The sequence below is a fragment of the Phyllobates terribilis genome, unplaced genomic scaffold (assembly GCF_046119375.1).
Source record: "Phyllobates terribilis strain yellow unplaced genomic scaffold, ASM4611937v1 Scaffold_11__3_contigs__length_659146591, whole genome shotgun sequence".
Taxonomy (NCBI): domain Eukaryota; kingdom Metazoa; phylum Chordata; class Amphibia; order Anura; family Dendrobatidae; genus Phyllobates; species Phyllobates terribilis.
The window spans coordinates 419963960-419988117 of NW_027362771.1; the positions used below are offsets into that span (position 1 = coordinate 419963960).

Here is a 24158-nt window from a genome sequence, read left to right on the forward strand (position 1 = left end):
TCACAGACCGGCAGTTTGCCGGGGACACCCTTATCAACCCCGTCTAAGCACAATAGCCAGCCCTCGGTCCCTCATATTTGGACAAGTAAAAGACCATTTCCTCCTAGCCATGAGAAAGCTAAGAGGTTGAATTTCACCATCTGCAAGCTCTTGGCTACAGAAATGCTGCCTTTCCGCCTGGTGGACACAGAGGATTTTCGAGACCTTATGTCCGTCGCAGTGCCCCAGTACCAGATGCCCAGTCGGCACTACTTCTCAAAGAAAGGTGTGCCTGCGCTCCACCAGCATGTCGCACACAACATCACCGCTTCTTTGAGAAACTCTGTGTGTGACAGGGTGCATTTCACCACAGACACTTGGACGAGTAGGCATGGACAGGGGCGTTACATGTCGCTGACTGGGCACTGGGTAACTATGGTGACAGCAGGACAAGGGGCTGCTGTCCAAGTCTTGCCGTCCCCACGAGTTGTGCGTCAATCCTCTTTATGTCATTTTTCCTCCACTGCTTCTGCCTCCTCAACCTCCTCTCGGTCTTCCACCTGCACCCAAAGCCTGTCTGGTCATGCCACAAGCTTTCTAACTGCGCAGAAGGGATCCTGCACACCTCCTTACTATGCTGGCAGTAGGGCTCAACGTCATCAGGCGGTTTTTACATTGAAATGTCTGGGAAATGTGAGTCACACAGCTGAGGAGTTGTGGTCAGCTCTGGAGAACCAATTTCATGAATGGTTGTCTCCACTGGACCTGAAACCAGGGAAGGCCGTGTGCGACAATGCTGCAAACCTGGGTGCGGCCCTTCGCCGGGGCAATGTCACACACGTGCCTTGTATGGCTCACGTGTTGAACCTGGTTGTCCAGCAATTTTTAGCCCACTATCCCAGACTAGATGGCCTTCTGCAGAGGGCACGGTCGCTGTGTGCTCACTTCCGCCGTTCGCATCCCGCAGCTCAGCGACTTACATCTCTACAGAAGTCGTTGGGCCTGCCACTTCACCGGCTAAAATGCGATGTGCCTACCCGGTGGAATTCAACTCTGCACATGTTGCAGCGACTGTGGCAGCACCGACAAGCCCTGGTGCAATACGTTCTGACGTATAGCCTGGGCCAACGAGATTCAGAGGTGGGGCAAATCACGCTGGAGGAGTGGTCTCAGATCAGGGACCTATGCACCCTTCTGCACAGTTTTGAAATGGCGACGAAGATGTTTAGTGCTGACGATGCCATTATCAGCATGACTATTCCGGTGATTTACATGCTGGAGCACATGTTAAACAGAATTCGGAGTCAGGTGGTGGCACAAGAGGAGGTGGAGGAAGTAGAGGAGGAGGAGTTGTATGCGGAAGGGCTAACATCTGCAAGGTCCAGACGGTCGGCAGCACCAAGGCGGCAGGCATCTGAGGGTGGGGGAGATGGTTTAACCAGGGCGCATGGTAGCAGCCAAACTAGTGAGGAAGGTGCAGGAGCCCAGGAAGAAGTGGAGGACGAACTGATGGAAGACTCATCAGATGAGGGAGACCTTGATCACATTTCTGTTGTGCGAGGTTGGGGGGAGAGGACAGAGGAAGGAAGCATGATTGTTACCTCGCCACCAACACAACAGGGACTTGGTGCTCCTGGATGCGCAACACACATGAGTGCCTTCTTGCTGCACTACCTGCAACATGACCCTCGAATTGTGAGAATTAGAAATAATCCTGACTACTGGGTTGCCACACTGTTAGATCCCCGGTACAAAAGTAAATTTGCAGAAATTATTCCTGCCATAGAAAGGGATGCACGCATGCAGGAGTATCCGCAGAGACTGTTGCAGAATCTTACATGTGCTTTTCCACAAAATACCAGTGGTGCACGTAGTGAATCTCACAGTTCCAACTTGTCAACCGTGGGACCGTCAAGTGTTCAGCACTCAAACCGTAACAGAACCACAGTATCTGCTGGTAACATCAATTTTGCGGAATCATTTCACCACTTTTTTAGCCCATCCTTTGCAAGGCCACAGGAGACAAGAAGTCTGACACATAGTCAACGCCTAGAGACGATGGTACAGGAGTATTTCCAAGTAAACATTGAAGCCACGACTGTGTCACTGGACCCTTGCTCTTTTTGGGCTTCCAATCTGGATAAATGGCCGGAGCTAGCCACTTACGCCTTGGAGATCTTGTCATGCCCCGCAGCCAGCGTTCTGTCTGAACGTGTGTTCAGCGCTGCTGGTGGTGTGCTGACAGATAAGCGCACGCGGCTCTCCACTGATAATGTAGACAGACTCACGTTCATAAAGATGAACAAATCATGGATCCGAAACGACTTTTCTACCCCTGTGTCATCCTGGGGAGAGTAAAAGCTTGATGATTGGTTAAAATCACCCTACCAACCGTTTTAAGCTTTCAAATTACTAATCATGTTTATCTGTATCTTGACTGGAAAATAATTTGGGCTTTGTAGCAGTGTGCAGCACTGATCCTATTAGGCCATCTATAATAAGCTTCACCAGATTTAAAATTAAAAATAATTTTTAGCTGCATCTAGCCCGGAAAATAATTTTGGGGCTCCGAGATGCGCAAGACACATAAGTGCCTTCTTGCTGCACTACCTGCAGCATGACCCTCATATTGTCAGAATTCGAAGTAATCATGACTACTGGGTTGCCACACTCTTAGATCCCCCAAACTTTTCGATCAACCTTTTCATTTTAATAAAGACCAAAAAAATGGTCATTTTTGAAATTATAAGCATTAGCAGGTTGTTAGAAACTGAAATCAAACAGTTTTCAACTCAAAACTTTATTCTAGGTGATGTTACATTTTCACATAGGACCCCTTGTTCGAAAGGAGCTTCTGAACTCTCTCGTCCATTGAATTTGTCAGGTTTTGGATGGTTTCTGCTTCAATTGTTTTGCATGAGGACAGAATACCCTCCCAGAGCTGTTGCTTAGATGTGAACTGCCTCCCGCCATCATAGACACTCCTTTTAATGATGCTCCAAAGGTTCTGAATGGGGTAGAGGTCAGGGGAGCATGGGGGTCACACCATAAGTTTGTCCCCTTTTATGCCCATATCAGCCAGAGATGCAGATGTTTTATGTGCAGCATGAGATGGTGCATTATCATGCAGAAAAATGATCTTGCTGTGAAATACACGGTTCTTCTTCTTGAACCATGGCAGGAAGTGCTGTTTGAGAAAATCCACATACATTATGGAGTTCATCTTTAGCGCCTTCAGGGATCCTAAAGGGGCCGACAATCTCTCTCCCCATGATTCCAGCCCAAAACATTACTCCACCTCCTCCTTGTTGGCGCTGTAGCCGTGTTTGCGTGGGGTGTCCATCAACCAGCCATCCTCCACTCCATTCATCTGGACCATCGAGCGCTGCACGGCACTCATCCGTGAACAAAACAGTTTTGAAATCAGTCTTCATGTAATGTTTGGCCCACTGGAGCCGTTTCTGCTTGTGTGAAGTGGATAGAGGAGGTCGACAGGATGGCGTATGCACAGCTGCAAACCTCTGAAGGACCCTGCATCTTGTTGTTCGGGGGACGTTGGAGGCACAAGCAGCTTCAAAAACTTGTCTGCTGCTATGACAAGGCTTTTTTGCCGCTGCTCTTTCAACCTGACGTAATTGCCTGTAGGAAAGAGTCCTCAATTTGCCCTTATCAGCACGCACACGTGTGTACTGTGAATCAGCTACATACTTCTTGATTGCCAAGACACTTCATCCTGATCATCGCACAATGTTGATTGTAGTCATGCCTTGACCTAAACACTCCACAATTTGTTGCTTCTCAGCAGCCGACACATCCTTTTTCTTTCCCATTTTGGCAGAAAATGTAGGCTGCTTAATAATGTGAGAGAGCCTTCTTAAGTAGTCTTGCCTTTCATTGGACACACCTGCCAAACTAATTAGCACAGGTGTCTGCAATTGCTTACAGTGATATAAAGAGCCCTGACACACATCACCATCAATGAGTTTAACTGACAAACAAACAAATTCTTCCCTTATCACTCCTAAACACTTTTTGCATAATAATTTGGAACGCGGTGTACATGTGCTTTTCCACAAAACACCAGTGGTTCACGTAGTGAATCTTACAGTTCTAACTTGCCAACCGTGGTCTGTATGGAATTGTTCAATAAAGGGCCCAAAATTAAGATAACATAGATGGGAGAGGTCTCTATGAATAGGAATTCCTAAGTATTTGATACCCTGTGAGGGCCAGGCAAAGGGAAAGTTGGACTGGATGGAATCCTATATGGATTTAGGGAGGGAGACATCGAGGGCCTCAGATTTCGCTGCATTGATTTTAAAATTTTACCATGTAACAAAGTGATCTATTTCAGCCATAACAGCAGGGATGGATATATGTGATTGAGTGATATATACTAGGACATCATCAGCAAATAGAGAGCACTTGTACTCGGTGCCTCCCACCTCAATCCACCTAATATTGGGGTTATGGCGAATTGATGAGAGCAGGTGCTCCGTCACTAGGATGTATAAGAGAGGGGACAGAGGACATCCCTGCCTTGTCCCATTGGTGATTGTGAAAGGTGATGAAAATGTTCTGACGCACCCCCTGGGCCTTGGGACACCCAGAGCCGGACCCTTTTTGGTGGATGCTGGTGGTTGTAGTCTTCGTGGCGGCGATCCGGTTCCGTGGCTCAGGGCGGTCAAACCAGTGGCGGAACTATTTATGTGGTTTTGATGTTTAAATGTCCGACTACGCCACCCGTGGATTGCGGTCAGAGTGAACCGCCGCTACAGGGCAGACCGCTAAGGCTGGTGTTGTGGGTGCAGCAGAGCGTAGCATAACTCCCCACGGGAGGAGTATAGCCTCAGGGCAGTGTATGCGGAGGATGGGGGTGATGGTGCAGGGCAGCAGCAGTAACGACACGGAGTCAGTGATGCAGTTCAGGGCCTTTACTCACAGTTCTTATTATCCAGACCACGTCTGCAGGTAACGGCTGCCCACGTCGTACTGTGCTCACCAGGTGAGGGGCTCAGACAACTCCCAGATAACTTTGGAGCGCTTCACAGGACCCCCTTTGTGTGTCCTTTGTCTGGCCTTTCTTACCAACACTTCTGTCCGGCTGCCTCGGGCCTCCTCTTGGTAAACTTGGCGCCAGTTTCCCTGACCCTATGTGGTGCCTTCCTAGCGGGTGGAGCAAGGGGCTGCGCCACATAAAATGTCAGAGCCTCCGGTTTCTAGCTGAGGGTCGTTTCCTGCCTCCACTAGTTCGGGGACCGGTCTCCCCCTTTGGCCTGACCCCTCCACGCAGGTGGATTCGGGCGTGCGGTGGCGACTCGCCCGTCCGCACCCTTGGGATCCCTTCATTCCTCGTTCCTGGAGCCTTCTCCGCTCCTCTTCCTTCCTTCTCCCTCTTGCAGGCCTGGGCCTCTGTTACTAGGCCCGCCTCCGGAGCAGAGCTCATGCAGAGCCCCTGCTCCCTGCCACTTCTGCTCAGACTTCTCTGCACTGAACTAAGATGGTGCCCACCTTTTATACTCCCTTCTCAATGCACCCAGGAACTGCTTCCTCCCTGCTCCTGCACTGCAGGGTTCCCCTTCCTCAGTGTTCCCTCCCCCCACTCCAGCCAGGGACAGGGACTGTCGTGCCCATCTCAGGGGCATATTGGTCGCCCTGCCCCACGGCAATGTGGTGTAATGCATGCAGGTGTCGGGTCCTGATCCACACTCCATCCTTATCTGAGAGTGAGATATCACACCTCTGGGTGAGGTGCAATACGTCTGTAGCAACCGAGCCCTCGGTGCTACAGTTCCATTTATCTTCAGCCTAGGTGACGTATTGTGATACAGGGCCGTGATTTTGGCTATAAAAGGGTCCCCTAGACCCCTACCCCAAGCTTTTTAAGAGAATCATATATGGCGTGCCAGGAGACTCTATGGAATGCTTTCTCAGCATCCAACGAGAGTATCTACTTACAAATTTTTAACTGCATCTAGCCCAGGAAATACTTTGTGCCTAGTAGCAGTGTCTGCTAGTCAGCGGATTATCCCGGCTGTTAAGCAAGCTACACCACCTGTAGTTTGGACACTTAATTTTTTCAAAGGAAATGCTTCGGGACCACGGGATACTTAGTGAAGAGCATCAGGAGGCACCCCAAGGCATAGGGGCTGGGACTGGCACTAGGATGCCTTGCGGTGGACAGCCGAGCTCGATCCTTATAAAAGCTTTTTAACTGCAGCAGCTTTAGTGGACGCTACTGGAGCTGGAATTACGCGGCTGCTGGCATGAGACTTGCCCTCCAATAGATCCTTGTAAATGGATTTAAAGTGTATTCATTCAAATTAGAGGGACAATTTAAATTAAAAAGCTTAGAGCTGCCTCCACCACAGGGGGGCTCTCTCGACCCACCAGCGGACAGGCACCAGTATTGGGAGAGGGGGGCTGGCCGTCAGGGTTCACCGCGGCTCTGGCACAAACCCGGCGACACGGAGGTGGCACGGGCAGGAGCGGACTGGCCGTCTCGGCTTCTCACTTTTTGGATTTTAGAAGGGCATGACATGCCTATATCTGTGTCTCCCCCTCCTTTTACTCCTCCACCTCTTTTCTTTTCGCATGACTATATGTACTGGTCACTTTTCCATGTGTTAGTTGTGTCTTCTGAGCAGTTTGTCAGCTTTTGGACACCTTTGAAGGTGTTTTCTATGTGTTTCTATGTGTTTTTGTTTGCCTGCCATTGGTTTTAACGGTGTTCGAAGGTGTTCGACGAACAGTTCGACGAACAGTTCGGCGAACACACGGGTGTTCGACGAACCGAACTCGAACACTACGGGGGTGGCTCAACACTACTGCTGACACACTCCAGCCACATGAGGTCTGGCATTGTCCTGCATTAGGAGGAACCCAGGGCCAACCACACCAGCATATGGTCTCACAAGGGGTCTGAGGATCTCATCTAGGTACCTAATGGCAGTCAGGCTACCTCTGGCGAGCACATGGAGGGCTGTGCGGCCCTCCAAAGAAATGCCACCCCACACCATTACTGACCCACTGCCAAACCGGTCATGCTGAAGGATGTTGCAGGCAGCAGATCGCTCTCCATGGCGTCTCCAAACTCTGTCACATGTGCTCAGTGTGCACCTGCTTTCATCTGTGAAGAGCACAGGGCACCAGTGGTGACTTAGCCAATTCTGGTGTTCTGTAGCAAATGGCAAGCGTCCTGCACGTTGTTGGGCTGTGAGCACAACCCCCATCTGTGGACGTCGGGCCCTCATACCACGCTTATGGAGTCGGTTTCTAACCGTTTGTGCAGACACATGCACATGCGTAGGTAGCGGTCCTGCTGCTGGGTTGTTGCCCTCCTACTGCCCCCTCCACATCTCCTGGTGTACTGGCCTGTCTCCTGGTAGCGCCTCCAGCCTCTGGACACTACGCTGACAGACACAGCATACCTTCTTGCCACAGCTCGCATTGATGTGCCATCATGGATGAGCTGCACTACCTGAGCAACTCTGTGGGTTGTAGAGTCCGTCTTATGCTACCACGAGTGTGAAAGCACAACCAACATTCAGACTAAAACATCAGCCAGAAAGCATTGGTACTGAGATGTGGTCTGTGGTCCCCACCTGCAGAACCACTCCTTTATTGAGGGTGTCTTGATAATTGCCAATAATTTCCATCTATTGTCTATTCCATTTGCACAACAGCATGTGAAATTGATTGTCAATCAGTGTTGCTTCCTAAGTGGACAGTTTGATCTCACAGAAGTTTGAGTTACTTGGAGTTATATTCTGTTGTTTAAATGTTCCCTTCATTTTTTGAGCAGTGTACAGTACAGACCAAAAGTTTGGACACACCTTCTCATTTAAAGATTTTTCTGTATTTTCGTGACTTTGAAAATTGTACATTCACACTGAAGGCATCAAAACTATGAATTAACACATGTGGAATTATATACTTAACAAAAAAGTGTGAAACAACTGAAAATATGTCTTATATTCTAGGTTCTTCAAAATAGCCACCTTTTGCTTTGATGACTGCTTTGCACACTCTTGGCATTCTCTTGTTAAGAAAAATCTTTAAATGAGGTGTGTCCAAACTTTTGGTCTGTACTGTATGTATTTAGCATAATTTTTAATCATGGGTGCTGAGGCTCAGAAATCATCTTGCTTTGTCTGGTGAGGGGCGGACATTAACTTAGACAGTGTAGGGAGGCCCCAGTAGCAATAGTTAGATCTGTTACATGCGACTGTGCCCCTCATGTGCCGCTGACCAGATTGAGGGTCATCACTGCTCTGAAATACTGTGTAGCCATGCATCTCCAATACCTCTTCATGATGGCTTTTAACTTTTCCAAACTGTCCTTATAGAGAAGTCCACATTATTCATATCTTTCTATTCCCATAAAGAAGTGATGTTACAACTAAGGGACTGGGGTCTGGCAATCGATGGAGCCCTTTTGGTCTTTTTACCACCACTCTTCGGCAATGTTCAGTCAAGGTATTTTTTTTTATTTGCCGCATTTTTTTCTACAGCAAAAAGAGCTGCATTTTACAATACCATCAAAACCTAGGAAATTTCAGAAATCTCGTGCAAACAGCTTTTTTTTTTTATCTTTGCTGAATTTGAGAACTGCAGTGTTTTTAAAGGGAACCTTTCAGCAGGTTTTGGTATGCAATCCAAGAGCAGCATGATGTAGGAGCAGAGACCCTGATTCCAGCGATGTATCGCTAACTGGGCTTCTTGGTGTAGTTTTGATAGACCCCCTGTTTTCTCTGCTGTAGATGTAGCAGTGGTCAGAATGCTGAGCAGTGTATAACCCTACCTACACCTCTGATTGGCAACTTCTTGTGTATATTTCAGCCAGCTGCCAATCAGTTGGGGGGGCGAGGTTACACAGATTAGCTGGACTGCCTGGCACACGACACCTAGTGCTGCAGCAATAATCTCTTGCTGATAAAACACTGATTGTATTGAAACTACAGCCTAATAAGTGACACATACCTAGATAAAATGTCAAAAATTTCAGCATGTGATTTTTTTTTTTCTCAGCATTTTTGCAGTGTTTTTTCACGCATGTAAAGAAATGAGAATGTGTGGAAAAATGCTGCATAACATTTGTGCAAAAATGCAGCATAACATTTGTGCTGCATTTATGGTGAATAAAACTAACTTTATTAGCATGTTGTATAGATAAATCACTCATAAAATTTTCCTTCAAAACACTGTAAAAAAACGCAGCAAAAACACAGCTATTTGCTGCATTTTAGATGAACCATTATTACTACCAAGAGTGAAGGTTTTGGCTGCAGACAAAAAAACCTCTGCAAAAACGCCATGTGTGAACATAGCCGAACAAGTACTTCCCACCAATGTAGGAGAGCTGAGGATACGGCTGTTTCACCAAGTGCAGCAGGAGGGGGAGACTGACGCAGTATGTTAATGCATTACTGAGGGTGCATGCCTATATCACTAGAAAAGACGACATGGGGAATTTGGGAATGGGCCCCTCTGATGTGATCTTAAGGGACCAATTTGTGGCAGGCCTCAGGGATGTGCAGCTGAAGCAGGCCTTGCGGGAGCGCCTGCGCGCTAACCCACGTATGACTTTTCTAGAAGTGGGGGCGGAGGCACGTTTGAGAGAGCAGGAGATGGGGTGACGGCCCTGGCAGGGATGGTCCAGAGTAACGAGGTACCCACCCAAAATCGGAATGGGCTCGAGAGATGCGAAAGGGGATACAGGAGATACGGGGTAAATGGTCTTGTCTCAAGAAGACCCCTGCACCGACACCAGAGATTCCTTGAATCGATTGCCTCAGTTAGGGAAAGAATTGAATTCAGGCCCGGCCCTACAGGAGAGTTCTGTAGAGAAGTGAGGCAGCCCTACACAGACAGAGACACGACCTGCTGGAAGTGTGGAGGCGCAGGACATTACACCAGGGGCTGTGGTAGCCGAGGGCGGCCCTTGTCGCGGCAGCCTTTAAACAAATGGGCTCCGTGTTTGGGGGACACAGCCCGGAGCCTAAGGAAGGGGAAAGAAAAAGAGGAAGTCCCAAGGACCTAGTTTCCACCAGCCCGACTGTCTGGGCCGAAATAAGCGGTCGGGCTGTTCACTGCCTGATTGACACAGGATCCCAGGTGTCTACGATGACAGAAGCCTACTTTCAACAGCGATTTCCAGAGATAGCGCGGCCTGAATGGGGACCAGTAATTAGACTCACGGCAGCTAATCAATTACCCATCCCGGTCGCAGGGATGGTATGGATGAAGATCCGAGTGTGTGGAAAAGATGTGGGGAAAAAAGGGGTCGTCTTGGTCGCAGGGGGAACCGGAAGTGGACCCCCGGTGACCCTCGGAATGAATGTGCTGAAAGACATCAGGCAAATCCTGATTAGTGAGCTGAAGGAGATTCCTCTAGACCGGTGGGACCCACTAACCCCCCAAAGGAGGGTTTTTCAACAATTAATGTGAGCCGCCCAGGCTCAGGAGATGTCGAGTGAAGGGAAGGTCCTGGGGAAAATAATAGTACCAGCAGATACGGCACTCACCTTACCACCAGGACAAACTGTACTCTTGTTACCCGCACGGGCCTGCACACCTCTTGAGGGGGTCAAAGTTCAGATAGAACCAACATCGACGGACAAAGCACCCCCCAGACTCATGGTGGCTCGGACACTGGTCACCATCCAGGGTAGCAATGTTATAGTGCGGTGCGTTAATCTGGGCGAAGGTGATCTCACACTCTCTCCCAGGGCGGAAATAGCCCAGATTCTGAGAATGCCAGAGAAGTTGGTGCGACCTGATGTGGTACAGCTGTCTGCTGTACGAGGAGACCCCTGGACTCTGGCGGTCACCGTGCCGCCGGAATCCCACCTTGCTAGTATTTGTCCGGGTCCGAAGTACTGGTAAGAACAGATAGCAACCTGCTGGCTCACCTGGAGAATGCGAAATTGGGGGCCGTGGAGCAGTGATGGGTGGCCCGCATGGCCAGGTACCGGTATAAGATCGCCTACCTGTCTAAGGCAGAGAATACTCACGCCGACGCCCTCTCCAGAGTGACATATGAATGGCCTGATAATGACCGCGATGAAGATTTGGAGGCGGATGAGGTCCCTAGCTTCCGAAGTTTCGTGGGACCGCTGGTCGTGGCTTAGGGACAGATCGGAGAGACGTCGGAAGTACAAGTGCTAGGGCAGCCCAGAGGTGACTGGGTCCGACTTCAACAGACTGACAAAGAAGTTGTCCAATTACGTCAATGGGTGGCTTTGAGACAGGTCCCCAGTCGAGAAGAGAGGAGTACCCTGTCCCCGGGGTCGCTGAAAATGCTGGGACAATGGGAGAGACTTTGTTTGCGAGACGGGCTGCTGTACCGATGGGTACAGCTACTGCGAGAGTTCGGGATCACCTGGCAAGTGGTGAGCCCAGAGAAGTTGGTCGGAGTAGTGGCTAAGGAGGCTCATGAACGAGGGGCTCACTACGGACCAGAGAAGACATTTCAGTGGTTGCAGAGGCTGGTGTATCACCCCCGACTGCGAGCAACAATAGAAGACACTTGTCGAAGATGTCGGAGCTGTGAGCTGGTTAAGCCCCCGGAGCAGCGGGTCCCCATACAAACCATTGTGACTTCTGCCCCCTTGGAGTTGCTGATGATCAATTATTTTACTGTTGGACCGGCGCATCTCGGGTATGAACATTGCCTGGTGATGACAGACCACTTCACAAAGTTCGCGGTGATGACCCCGACCAGAGACCAGACTGCTGAATCAGCTGCGCAGGCCATCTGCCGAGACTTCATTCGGGTGTACGGCTGCCCAAAGAGGATCCATTCCGATCAAGGCGCCTGCTTCCAGGGCCGGGTGATGGAAGAGCTGCATCGGTTGTACAGGATTGAGAAGTCACGGACTACTCCTTACTACACTGTGTGCAGAATTATTAGGCAAGTTGTATTTTAGAGGATTATTTTTATTATTGATCAACAACTATGTTCTCAATCAACCCAAAAGACTCATAAATATCCAAGCTTAATATTTTTGGAAGTTGGAGTGTGTTTTTTTTAGATTTAGCTGTCTTAGGAGGATATCTGTTTGTGCAGGTAACTATGACTGTGCAGAATTATTAGGCAGCTTAATAAAAACCAAATATAATCCCATCTCACTTGTTTATTTTCACCAGGTAAACCAATATCCGTGCACAAAATTTAGAAATAAACATTTCTGACATGCAAAAACAAAAACAAAAAAAAATAGTGATCAATATAACCACCTTTCTTTATGATGACACTCAGCAGCCTTCCATCCATAGATTCTGTCAGTTGTTTGATCTGTTTTCAATCAACATTGCGTGCAGCAGCCACCACAGCCTCCCAGACACTGTTCCGAGAGGTGTACTGTTTTCCCTCCCTGTAGATCTCACATTTTATGATGGACCACAGGTTCTCTATGGGGTTCAGATCAGGTGAACAAGGAGGCCATGTCATTATTTTTTCTTCTTTTAGCCCTTTACTGGCCAGCCACGCTGTGGAGTAGTTGGATGCATGTGATGGAGCATTGTCCTGCATGAAAATCATCTTTTTCTTGAACGATACCGACTTCTTCCTGTACCACTGCTTGAAGAAGTTGTCTTCCAGAAACTGGCAGTAGGTGTGGGAGTTGAGCTTCACTCCATCCTCAACCCGAAAAGGTCCCGCAAGTTCATCTTTGATGATACCAGCCCATACCAGTACCCCACCTCCACCTTGCTGGCGTCTGAGTCGGAGTGGAGCTCTCTGCCCTTTATTGATCCAGCCTCTGGCCCATCCATCTGGCCCATCAAGAGTCACTCTCATTTCATCAGTCCATAAAACCTTTGAAAAATCGGTCTTAAGATATTTCTTGGCCCATTCTTGATGTTTTATCTTATGTTTCTTGTTCAAAGGTGGTCGTTTTTCAGCCTTCCTTACCTTGGCCATGTCCCTGAGTATCGCACACTTTGTGCTTTTTTATACTCCAGTAACGTTGCAGCTCTGAAATATGGCAAAACTAGTGACGAATGGCATCTTGGCAACTTCACGCTTGATTTTCCTCAATTCATGGGCAGTTATTTTGCTCCTTTTTTGGCCAACACGCTTCTTGCGACCCTGTTGGCTATTTGCCATGAAACGCTTGATTGTTCGGTGATCACGCTTCAAAAGTTTGGAAATTTCAAGACTGCTGCATCCCTCTGCAAAACATCTCACAATTTTGGACTTTTCAGAGCCCATCAAATCTCTCTTCTGACCCATTTTGCCAAAGGAAAGGAAGTTGCCTAATAATTAAGCACACCTTATATAGGGTGTTGATGTCGTTAGTCAACACCCCTCCTCATTACCGAGATGCACATCACCAGATTTACTTAATTGGTAGTTGGCTCTCAAGCCTATGCAGCTTGGAGTAGGACAACATGTATAAGAAGTATTGAAGTGATCAAAATACGCATTTGCCTAATAATTCTGCACGCGGTGTAGTGATGAGCGAGCACTAAAATGTTCGGGTACTCATTGCTCGGGTCGAGCAAATTGGAATACTCGGGTGCTCGACCCGAACAACGAGCCCAATGTAAGTCTATGGGAAACTCGAGCATTTTTCAGGCGGCTCCCCCCGGCGGTCTGCAGAGGGCCTAAAAATTGCCCAAATCGATGGGAACAGTGCTCAAATGACATGGGTGCAGCATGGGGAAGACCCCTGGAAGCATTTCTGACTCCCAGGTCACTGCTTTTAACAACGCTGTCAGAGGTATTACGCCACTTTTACGGACTCACAATAAAACATACCAAAACGAAACCAAAATGGATTTTCCTGGGAAATATGTTAAGGAACATCCTTTCCATGACATGTACAATGTATATAAAGCAAAATAAATAACCAAAAACAAAATTACTCCTCCACACCTTGGGCTATGTTCACACGTAGCGTTTTTGGTGCGTTTTGCACTTTTGCATTGCATTCAACAAAGACAAATGCATTCACCAGGAAATGTCATTTTAACATTTTACAACCTTATCTGGCCATGTGGTGTGTGACACATCATCAGACACATGCATACAGTGCTGAAAAGACATGGGAACCGCATGGGGAAGACCTCTGGAAGCATTTCTGACTCCCAGGTCACTGCCTAAAAGTGTGCCCATCATAAGTGATCCTTGGCGCATGCGAAGAAGCCTCTCGCCATGCACCTGTCGTTGCAGACTTGCAACAGTCACCGTCCACGTCCTTGTCCCAGTGCAGTGTTCAGTTGTCCCTACCCCATTCCTTGGAATGCAAGCGCAAGTATGCAGCCAGCCAGTCACCCACCCACCCACAGGCTGCAATACTATACTGCCAAATTTTTGACAGCTGCTTGCACTTGAAATGTAGCCTTTTAGGCTCGTAGAGGCGGAAGCTTTTCATAACCTCATGCCGGCGGCGGCCAGGTATCCATACTCGGTCCCCAGCCGCCACTGTTTCTCCCGGTGTCGCCTCCGCCTTCCACAAGCACGGGTTCCACAACATTACCTGTGCCCTCCCCAGTTCACTTAATGGGAAGGACCGCCTAACCACAAACACGTGCTTTGACTTAAACACACATCTTTCTTTGCGCATTTAATTTGATGAATACAGAGTTGGACAATGGCCTGATCTGCAATGCGGTTTAAGAAATAACATACATTAGCGTGTCCGATCCACATTAAAAAGCATCCATAGAGTGTCCGGGAACCTTCCGCCACACTTTTCTTAGCCAGGGCTGCTTCTCGGCAGGGTTGGACGGGCCCACCAGAGAACCGGAGACTCCTCCGGCGGGCCCTGGCTTCTCCTTCAGGAGAGTTCATAGTGCCGAGGTGAGGCCATGATGATGATAGAGGCCACCATCTGCTTAGTTTTCTGTTACTTGGAATGCAAGTGCAAGTATGCAGCCTGCATACATTTTACAACCTTATCTGGCAATGTGGTGTGTGACACACCATCAGACACATCCTGTTTTATTTATGATGGAGGGACTCTGAAAGTCATAAAGCCTATTTTTATGGGGACATCAGAAGGCCCTTACTATTCTTGAAAGGCCAGCAGTCGGCCCTCGCTATTGTTAGAGAGCCATCAGCCGGCTATGCTTTGTTGTTCACATTATTAACAAGTGGGTCTCCTATACTGTTATTGCGTATCCAGTGACTGCAAGGGCTGCCAAAAATTTGGACGCAACCCAATACCCCTTTGAAGAGACATAGAGGAGGGTCTCAGTAAAAAAAAATGTTCTCATTATAAAGGAGCGGGTCTCCTTTTGTGGTAATGCCCATGCTGTGACTGCAAGGGCTGCCAAAATTTGGGAAAAACCCCACTAAGAATTTAAAGACACATAGAGCTGGGCCACAGTAACGACATGTTCCCATTAGAAAGGAGAGGGTCTGCTATACAGTTATAGGGTATGCAGTGAGTCCAATGACTGACCAATTTTAGGAAAAACCCCCACTAAGAATTTAAAGACACATAGAGCAGGGCCACAGTAACGACAAATTCCCATTAGAAAAGAGAGAGTCTCCCATAGTGTTGGCCTATGCAGTGAATGCAAGGGCTGCCAAAAATTTGGAGGCACTTCAATTCCCCTTGTAAGAGACGTGGAGGAGGGCCTCATAAAAAAATGTTCCCATTAGAAAGGAGCATACTGTATAAAAACAATTTTTACGGGCATCATAAACACCCTTTAAAAAAATTGTGGGTGTTGCATCACGGACCATGGTCACCCTGGTGATATGTTGGTGGAGGATGAGGAGAAGGAGGACAAGAGCAAATAGCCAAAATCAGGAAGCGTATACCCATGTGTGGAGGTGAAAAGGTGCATGGGAATACACCTCCCAAGAAAAGACACTGGATTTGAGTTTATGTTACGCTGCTATCATTCGGTGGTGTTGAGAAGTCTGGCCTAATCCAGCCCTTGTTCATTTTAATAAGAGGCAGCCTGTCAGGCGGAAGCACTTATCAGTTATAATTCCACCAGCGGCACTAAAAACCCGCTCTGATAAAACGCTGGCGGCAGGGCAGGCCAGGACCTCCAAGGCATAGAGAGCCAGTTCATTCCACATATCCAGCTTGGATACCCAATAATTATAAGGCACAGCGGAATCACGGAGGACGTTGGTACGGTCGGCAAGGTACTCCCTCAGCATCTTCCCAAACTTTGCACTCCTTGTGAGAGTACCCCGCGACTCAGAGCCTGTGCGATGGGAGTGTCTGAGAAAACTCTCCCAGAACTTTGACAGTGTTCCCCTGCCTCTGCTGGATTGAAGTTGTCTCTCTCGCCTGTACTCCTTGGTTTTCCAACGAAGTGTGCCCTCTGCCGCCAGCGTTTTCAGATGGGAATTTTTTTAATAGTTCCGCAACAAGGGCCTTCTGGTACTGCCCCATTTTTGTAGACTTGTCCGCCTTAAGAATAAGAGATGTAAAGTTCTCCTTGTAGCGTGGGACTAGAAGTGTCACCAACCAGTAATGACTGTCACCCAAAATTTTGATAACGCGAGGGTCATGGGAAAGGCAGCGTAACATATACTCAGCCATCCGTGCCAGACTACTAACAGGCAAGACTTCTGTGTCCTCACCAAGAGGATGACTGACCATGCTCTCCTCCTCCTCCTCTCTGTCCTCTGGCCATCCACGCTGAACAGACGGTATGACAGCTGTACATGTAGTACCGTCTATAGTGCATGAAACTATCTTCTGTCCTTCCTCCTCCTCCTCTTCCTCATTGTCACCCAATCCACGTTGAGATGAGATGAGGCTTGGCTGTGTGTAATCACCCTGTATGGTTCCTTACTCCATCTCATCATACTCCGCCTGCAATGCATCCTCTTTGATTGTGAGCAGAAAGCATTTCAGAAGACAGAGAAGCGGGATGATGACGCTAATTATCATCAAGAGTGTGCAAAGCAGTCATCAAAGAAAAAGGCGGCTACTTTGAAGAACCTAGAATATAAGACATATTTTCAGTTGTTTCACACTTTATTGTTAAGTAAATAATTCCACATGTGTTAATTCATAGTTTTGATGCCTTCAGTGTGAATGTACAATTTTCATAGTCATGAAAATACAGAAAAATCTTTAAATGAGAAGGTGTCCAAACTTTTGGTCTGTACTGTATGTCTGACATCTATGTCATCCGTGTGACGGAGAAAACAGAGTTTTAAATACCTGGCCTGTAGGTAAGTAGTTTGAACAGCAAACTGCTGTGAATTGCTTCAATGACACACTAAAGGAAATTTTTAATGGAGGCCAGAAATGGCAGTATTTTCTGACAACGTATATGTGATCCGTTTGACGGAGAAAACAGAGTTTTAAATAGCTGGATTTCTAGCGCTGTAATATGGAAAGGACCTGGCTGTATTCTGCAGTGCCAACAAGCAAATGGTGCAGAAAAACATTTTTCTCTGGATTGCTTTTTAAGCAAATAATGAGGATTAAGATCCAAAGAAAAGTATTCCTGGCCCCTGAGACCTGGGCCTTTGTATAGAAATATCTAATAGCAGCAGAAGGCAGAATTGGAATGGAGCCTCTTGTGCTATATGCACTGCAGTCTGCTATATATACTGCCTGGCTGCCTATATACACTGCCTGCCTGCCTATATACACTGCCTGATATCTCTGCAGATGGATTAGTTAGTCCTCTGAAGGACTGTTTGTTAAGATGGATATGTGTAATGTACTTTTTTTCTACCTAATGCACAAGCAAATCTCTCCCTGACGCAGCAGCAGCTCTCCCTACACTGTCTGATTCCGGAGTGACTGTGACGAGCATGGCGGCGTCAGGTCTGATATAGACCTGATGACTCTGTGCGGCCAGCCAATCACTGTAATGCCCACAACCAACATGGCTACGGCATTACAGTGCATGGCAGGCAATCCCTGCATATTCATTGGCTCTGTAAAGAGCGCCAAACATGTAGGGAGCAACCCGGAAATACTCAGCGAGCGCCGAACATCTCGAGCAGTGAGATGCTCGGGCGAGCACCGAGCAGTAGCGAGCATGCTCGCTCATCACTACTCCTTAACACCCTCAAGGAAAGGGCCTGTGAACGCTTTAATCGGACACTGATCCAAATCCTCCGCACGTTGGAGGAAGAGCGGAAGGTACGATGGCCTGAGTTTGTGGCCGAGCTGGTGTGGGTCTACAACAACAGAGTGAATAGTATGACGGGGTTCACTCCTTATACCTTGCTGTTCGGGCGAAAGAGGTGAGAGATTACCGAGTTAGAGCTGGACCCCGAGGAGGACTACCCACGGACGGGGATGTCTTCCTGGGTCCGGGAACACCGGCATCGACTGCAGACCCTCCAACTGTTGGTACAGCAAAAGTTTCGGGAACTCAAACATCATGAGACATTGCCCTTCGAGGAACAGCTCTGAGGCCCGGGGAGCGGGTGTTGGTTCGAGACAGGCGGCCCCAGGGCAAATTGAGTAGGCGGTGGGAACGGACCCTGCACTGAGTGAAGCACAGGGTTGGCGCTGAAGGACCTGTGTATGAAGTTCAACCCGAGGGGGCTAAAGGAGCCCCTACCAGAGTGGTTCATCATAGTATGCTGCATCCCTGTCTGTCTAAAGATGACGAAGATGAAGAAGTATCACCTGCTTCTAGAGAAGGTCGTCTCACAGTTGGCCCAAGCCACGATGTGGACGAAGAAGAATTGTTGATTCTACCTCCGAGCCCCAGCACTCGATTACCTGCAGTCGCCAGTGCAGGCGGCAAGGGAACACCATCGGTTGAAGCCACCGGGCAGGCGGAGATTGACTCTGCACCCCCCATCGGTCAAACTGAGTTATGCTGGTTTGAACGGACAACAGCAGGAGTGCCTCCTCACCGTTACGAACAAGATCAGTTTATATGGCAACGTATCGTCCAGGAAGTCCAAGAATATGAACGTTTGGTGAAGGAACTGTCGCCCGTGGAATGGCGAGTTAAAGGAGAGCGGGAGTGTAAGGGGGAAGACCGGGGTGTAAGTACTTTCAGAACAAGGGATCCGGAACTGCCGGGGCCTTGCCTCTGGTTGCAGGGGGATGACAGACTGTGAGCTCAGGGGCCAGGTGACCGGAAAGCTGGGGGCGCGTCCAGAGCCAGAGCTCAGGGGTCAGGTGACCGGGGAGCTGGGAGCGTGTCTAGGAAGAGGGAGAAAAAGGAATTATGCACGGGAAAGCAGAGAGTTTTCAGTTGGGGTCAAGCCCCACTAGAGGGAGAAGAGACGCAGTGTCCATGGAGCCGAGCAAGTTAGGTGCAGTGTTATGGACTAGGGGCTCAGCTGGTCAAACCGGAGACCGCCTGCTGCCGCCAGAAGATGGAGCATTGGAGCCGAGCAAGTGAGGTGCAGTGTTATGGACTAGGGGCTCAGCTGGTCAAACCGGAGACCTCCCGCTGCCGCCAGAAGACGGAGCATTGTTTAGGCGGGGAAACCAGAAGAAAACAACACCAGCATCAGCCAGCAACGGCCTTGTGGGGAACAAGAGTCAGCTAAGTGTAAAACTGCCAATTAGAACCATCTCGACTCTGCTACAGCTAGCCAAACTGTGGATTGTCGGTTATAGCCTTTTACCTGCTACTCCCCTTGTTGTCCCCATATTTGCCCTGTTACTCCATGTGTGGAGATTGACCCTGTTACAATAAATCCCCCCCCCCCCCATTTATTAACCCTGTACTGGCTGCTCTGTGTTTCTGTGTCACTGCATCTAAAGTACCTGTGTCACACTACCTCCAGACTTAGGGCCCCCATGAGCACTGAGCTGAATGTTCCTATGTAAGGGGAGTGGTAGACTAAACGGTTTTCAAACAATTGGCAAAGCATAATTCGGCTGATGGCTATCTTTTGTTTATGGTGGGCTTTACGTCGCAGAGCGGGGAAAACCACTGCCAGAGAGGTCAGCGGCTTCTGTTCCTGAAAACAAAAGGATCGGGCATAGAAATGATCTTCCCCGACTTTGAGGAGAGATGGGAGAACCATGGTACAGAACAATAAGGAAACTCTGAGGTTGTGTGACCACCACCTAACCAGAAGTTACCGTGAACCCCGAGCATAAATATCTTCAGTTTCTATGACCTTTTATTGCACTGATATTTTATTAACCCAGCCAACCCCTTCTATTTCTATATATAAACGGTAAAATGGGGAACATATGCTTTAAATAATAGGGAGTAATGTGAACGGCAGAGCCTTGTGACTGCTCCCTGTAGCTGTAATTTATCCTAAATCCTCAGTAGTATGGAACTTAATAACGGCAGTGTTTTTCCAGCCCAGAGCACATTAAACAGGTTTGCCCTGTGCTTTATGTATGCATATATAACCACTATGGTGCCGCCGTCTGTGCCAGCTACAAGTGAGTACATTAATTCTACTGAAATAACTTGGCTGTGGCACCGGCTAACAAAGGTTAGACACATTTTCTCTCTATATTTGGCAGAGTGGATTTTCCGCACTTATCTAGAAAATGAATGATAGAAGTCTGTGTTAACAGCTGGTGTTATTAAAATATAAATTCGCTGCCACTAAATCTTCGCGCCATGCCAATCCACAGTCTGCATGTAACTGAAGCTGCTGCCAGACTGTGCCGTCATTAATCCATTACTTTCTTTACTTTATCTCTTCTTTGTTAACAATTTGTATCTCTTGTTGTCGTCGTTAGTATTGAGATGTTTTTGGCTGGCGGTTACCCGTATGGCAGAGTAATTGGGGATATGTAAGTACACCCCCTGAGGACTCGAGGTAAACAGATGGTAGCCAGTCATGGATGCACCGACGGCGCTCTAGAGCGGTGGTAATCTGTGGGGTAGAGAAATGGCGCAATGTGACATGCATCACTTCTAATGTTGTACTGTACAAGTAGGCAAAAGATGCATCGGACGCCCCTAATCACACAACGCCAGCACTTAATTCCTTTTTGACATCTCATTTTTCTTTTGTCATGTGACGTTCTTATTCCACTACTGATAAATGTACAGTCGTGGACAAAAATGTTGACACAAATTTAGTTTTTTACAAAGTTTGCTTATTCAGTGTTTAGATCTTTTAGTCGATTATTTCTATGGTTACTTAAAGGGGGTTTCCCACGAATGAGAGTTCATTTTAATCAATAGATCTTGGAATGATAGGTTCCACAATTGGATGTGTTTAAATAAAATGTTCCTGTGCTGAGATAATTTTATAAATGTCACCTGCTGTGTACTGTGTAATGGCTGTGTCTGACTGTGCAGGAACATGGTCTGATCATATCACATCTCCTGAGCAGGGGAGGAAGCAATAAAGTATACAGACAGGACAGGAGGGGATCACAGCTGATTCTTTTTGTAAGATAAAACATTTTCCTGCATGTTTTTAAACAATGTTTTACTTCAAAGAAAGAATCAGCTGTGATCCCGTGCTGTCCTGTCTGTATACTCTTTTGCCTCTTCCCCTGCCCAGGGGATGTGGTATGATCAGATCATGTTCATTGTCAGACACAACCATTGATTAAAATGAACTTTTGTTCTTGGGAAAACCCCTTTGAGTAAAATTATAAGCATTTCATAAGTTTTTTTTTTTTAATTGTCAAATCATGTTTTTGTAAAGATTCAATATTTACAGCGTTGACCCTTTTATTTTTCAAAACTCCTGCAGTTTTCCCTGTCATGCTGGATATCAGCATCTTGGCCATTGATGTTACTCCATTCTTACCTAGTCAGTGCTTGGAGTTTATCACATTTTCTGTGTTTTTGTTTGTCCCACTCTTTGAGGATTGACCACAGGTTCTCTATGGGAATGAGATCTGGGGCTTTTCCTGGTCATGGACACAAAATTTCAATCTTTGGTTCACCGAGCCACTTAGTTATCACTTTTACTTTGTGACATTGTGCTCCTTCATGCTAGAAAAATTATTGTTCACAAAATAGCTCCTGGATCATTGGGAGAAGTTGCTCTTGGAGGACGTGTAGATGTCATTCTTTATGTAAGGCATTGTTCGTAGGCAAAACTGTGATTAAGATTAACCCCACACATGACTGGTCTCGGGATACTTTACTGGTGGTATTACACAAGACACATGGTATTGCTCAGCTTCAGTATTCTTCTTTGACAGTTATTCTTCCAGATGTCCCAGTCTGAAGGGGGCTTCATCAGAGAGAATCTATTTACCCCAGTCCTCTCAGTCCAGTCTCTGGACTTCCTGCAGGTTATTTTCTTTGGCGATGTGCATCCAATTGATGGAGCAGAGCACAGTATTGTCAGTATATGTGGTAGGGTGTGATGAGAGCAGATACCAAAGGAAAGTCTGTCCCTAGACATTTAACCCCTTTGTAACTGTGATCAATAGTAATCCATTTAAAGGAGTTGTCCACTACTTTCACATTGATGCCCTATCCGTAGGATGTATGATCGGCCGGGGTCCCGCACGCAGCACCTCTGCCGATCAGCTGTTTGCGGTGCTTTGCCGTCCATCTGTGGGCATCAATGTGAAAGTAGTGGACAACCCGTTTAACTCTTGTAACATAGTTTAGTTTTTAAGGTTGAAGGAAGACTAAGTCCATCTAGTCCAACCCATAGCCTAACTTGTTGATCCAGAGGAAGGCAAAAAAAAACATGTGGCAAACACTAAGCTCCACATTGGGGAAAAAAATTCCTTCCCGACTCCATACGACAATCAGACTAGTTCCCTGGATCAACGCCCTATCAAGGAATCTAGTATTTATAACCTATAGTAACATAGTTTGTGACATGAATGTAAAGGTTCTCCTTTCTAAACAGAACTTTTGGGCTTCTTAAGGGATGCCACGATTTGGACACCAGGATCAGATGCTTTTATCATACATAACCAAACTTGGATCTGTCACCAGATTTTACTTTATAAATTACATATATTATTATATAAATATTACAGCCCTGATGAGGCTGGTGCACTTGTTATACTTGAAGTTGATTTTCTGTAGAATCTGTTTTTAATAGGAACCTGTCATGTCAAAGAATGCAGATAGGAAGTTAATCTGCAGGTTAATGGCGTTCTCCTGCCGTGCCACCGCCGCACTGAAATCCCGGCTACCGAGATTAAATAAATTTTATTCCTCCCAGGAGCCTCCAGCTTTCAGTCATAAAGGCACAGCCGGCACGGCTTCAGTCACTGCTCAATACAGAGTGAACGCAGCTGTAACCATGCCCCTTGCTCAGCACTGATGCACTTTATGTATGCACACAATACATTAGAGGGGTTGACTGGTCTAAAACGACAAGTCTGCTGTGAGTCTATGTGACTGGAAACTTGTGAATCCTCACATTGAGCGCACTGTGTCCTAATAGGATTCTCCGATGTCAGCGCCAGGAATGGCGGTCACCTCAAGTATGCGATATGCATACTCCCAGCCACAATCCAACTAGACCACATATGTCAAACTCTGGCCCGTGGGTCAAATCTGGCCTCGGGTGAGTATATTTGGCCCGCGACCCTGGCCAGGTCCTCCATTTGGCATCACACTTTCAACTATATCGGCACACTACATGCGGCAACAGTTGAAAGCAATGATGGCGGCGAGAGCATCAATCAGCTGACGCTCCCTCTCCCATCATTTCCCCTCTGCGTCTGACATGTCAGCACATTGGGCACGATGACATCATTACAACGCGCCCCTGTACCGCGTTAAGTAGAGGATCTGAATGGAGCACTATGTCGGGGCCCATTGTACTGTATAGAGCGCTGTGTGGGGCCCATTATACTGTATGGAGCGCTGTGTGGGGCCCATTATACTGTATGGAGCGCTGTGTGGGGCCCATTATACTGTATGGAGCGCTGTGTGGGGCCCATTATACTGTATGGAGCGCTGTGTGGGGCCCATTATACTGTATGGAGCCCATTATACTGTATGGAGCGCCGTGTGGGGCCCATTATACTGTATGGAGCGCCGTGTGGGGCCCATTATACTGTATGGAGCGCCGTGTGGGGCCCATTATACTGTATGGAGCGCCGTGTGGGGCCCATTATACTGTATGGAGCGCCGTGTGGGGCCCATTATACTGTATGGAGCGCCGTGTGGGGCCCATTATACTGTGTGGAGAGCCGGGTTTTCAGTTGGAGAATCATACAGTACTATGATGGGGTCACCATTCTTTGTCGGGGTGATTGAGGGTGAGTACAGTAGGGTTACCATGCCGTGCGTGTGCAGGAATTTACTGTGGGGGTATCATACTGTGGGGAGAGTTTTGTTTGCATCATATTTTATCT

The 24158-nt window shown here is 47.7% G+C and overlaps 1 protein-coding gene across 4 annotated transcripts in view; it reads left to right on the forward strand.

Moving 5' to 3' along the window:
- The window catches only part of EFL1 (elongation factor like GTPase 1), a 410413-nt gene that overhangs the window by 26806 nt on the left and 359449 nt on the right, over positions 1–24158 (forward strand). The window lies entirely within an intron of this gene.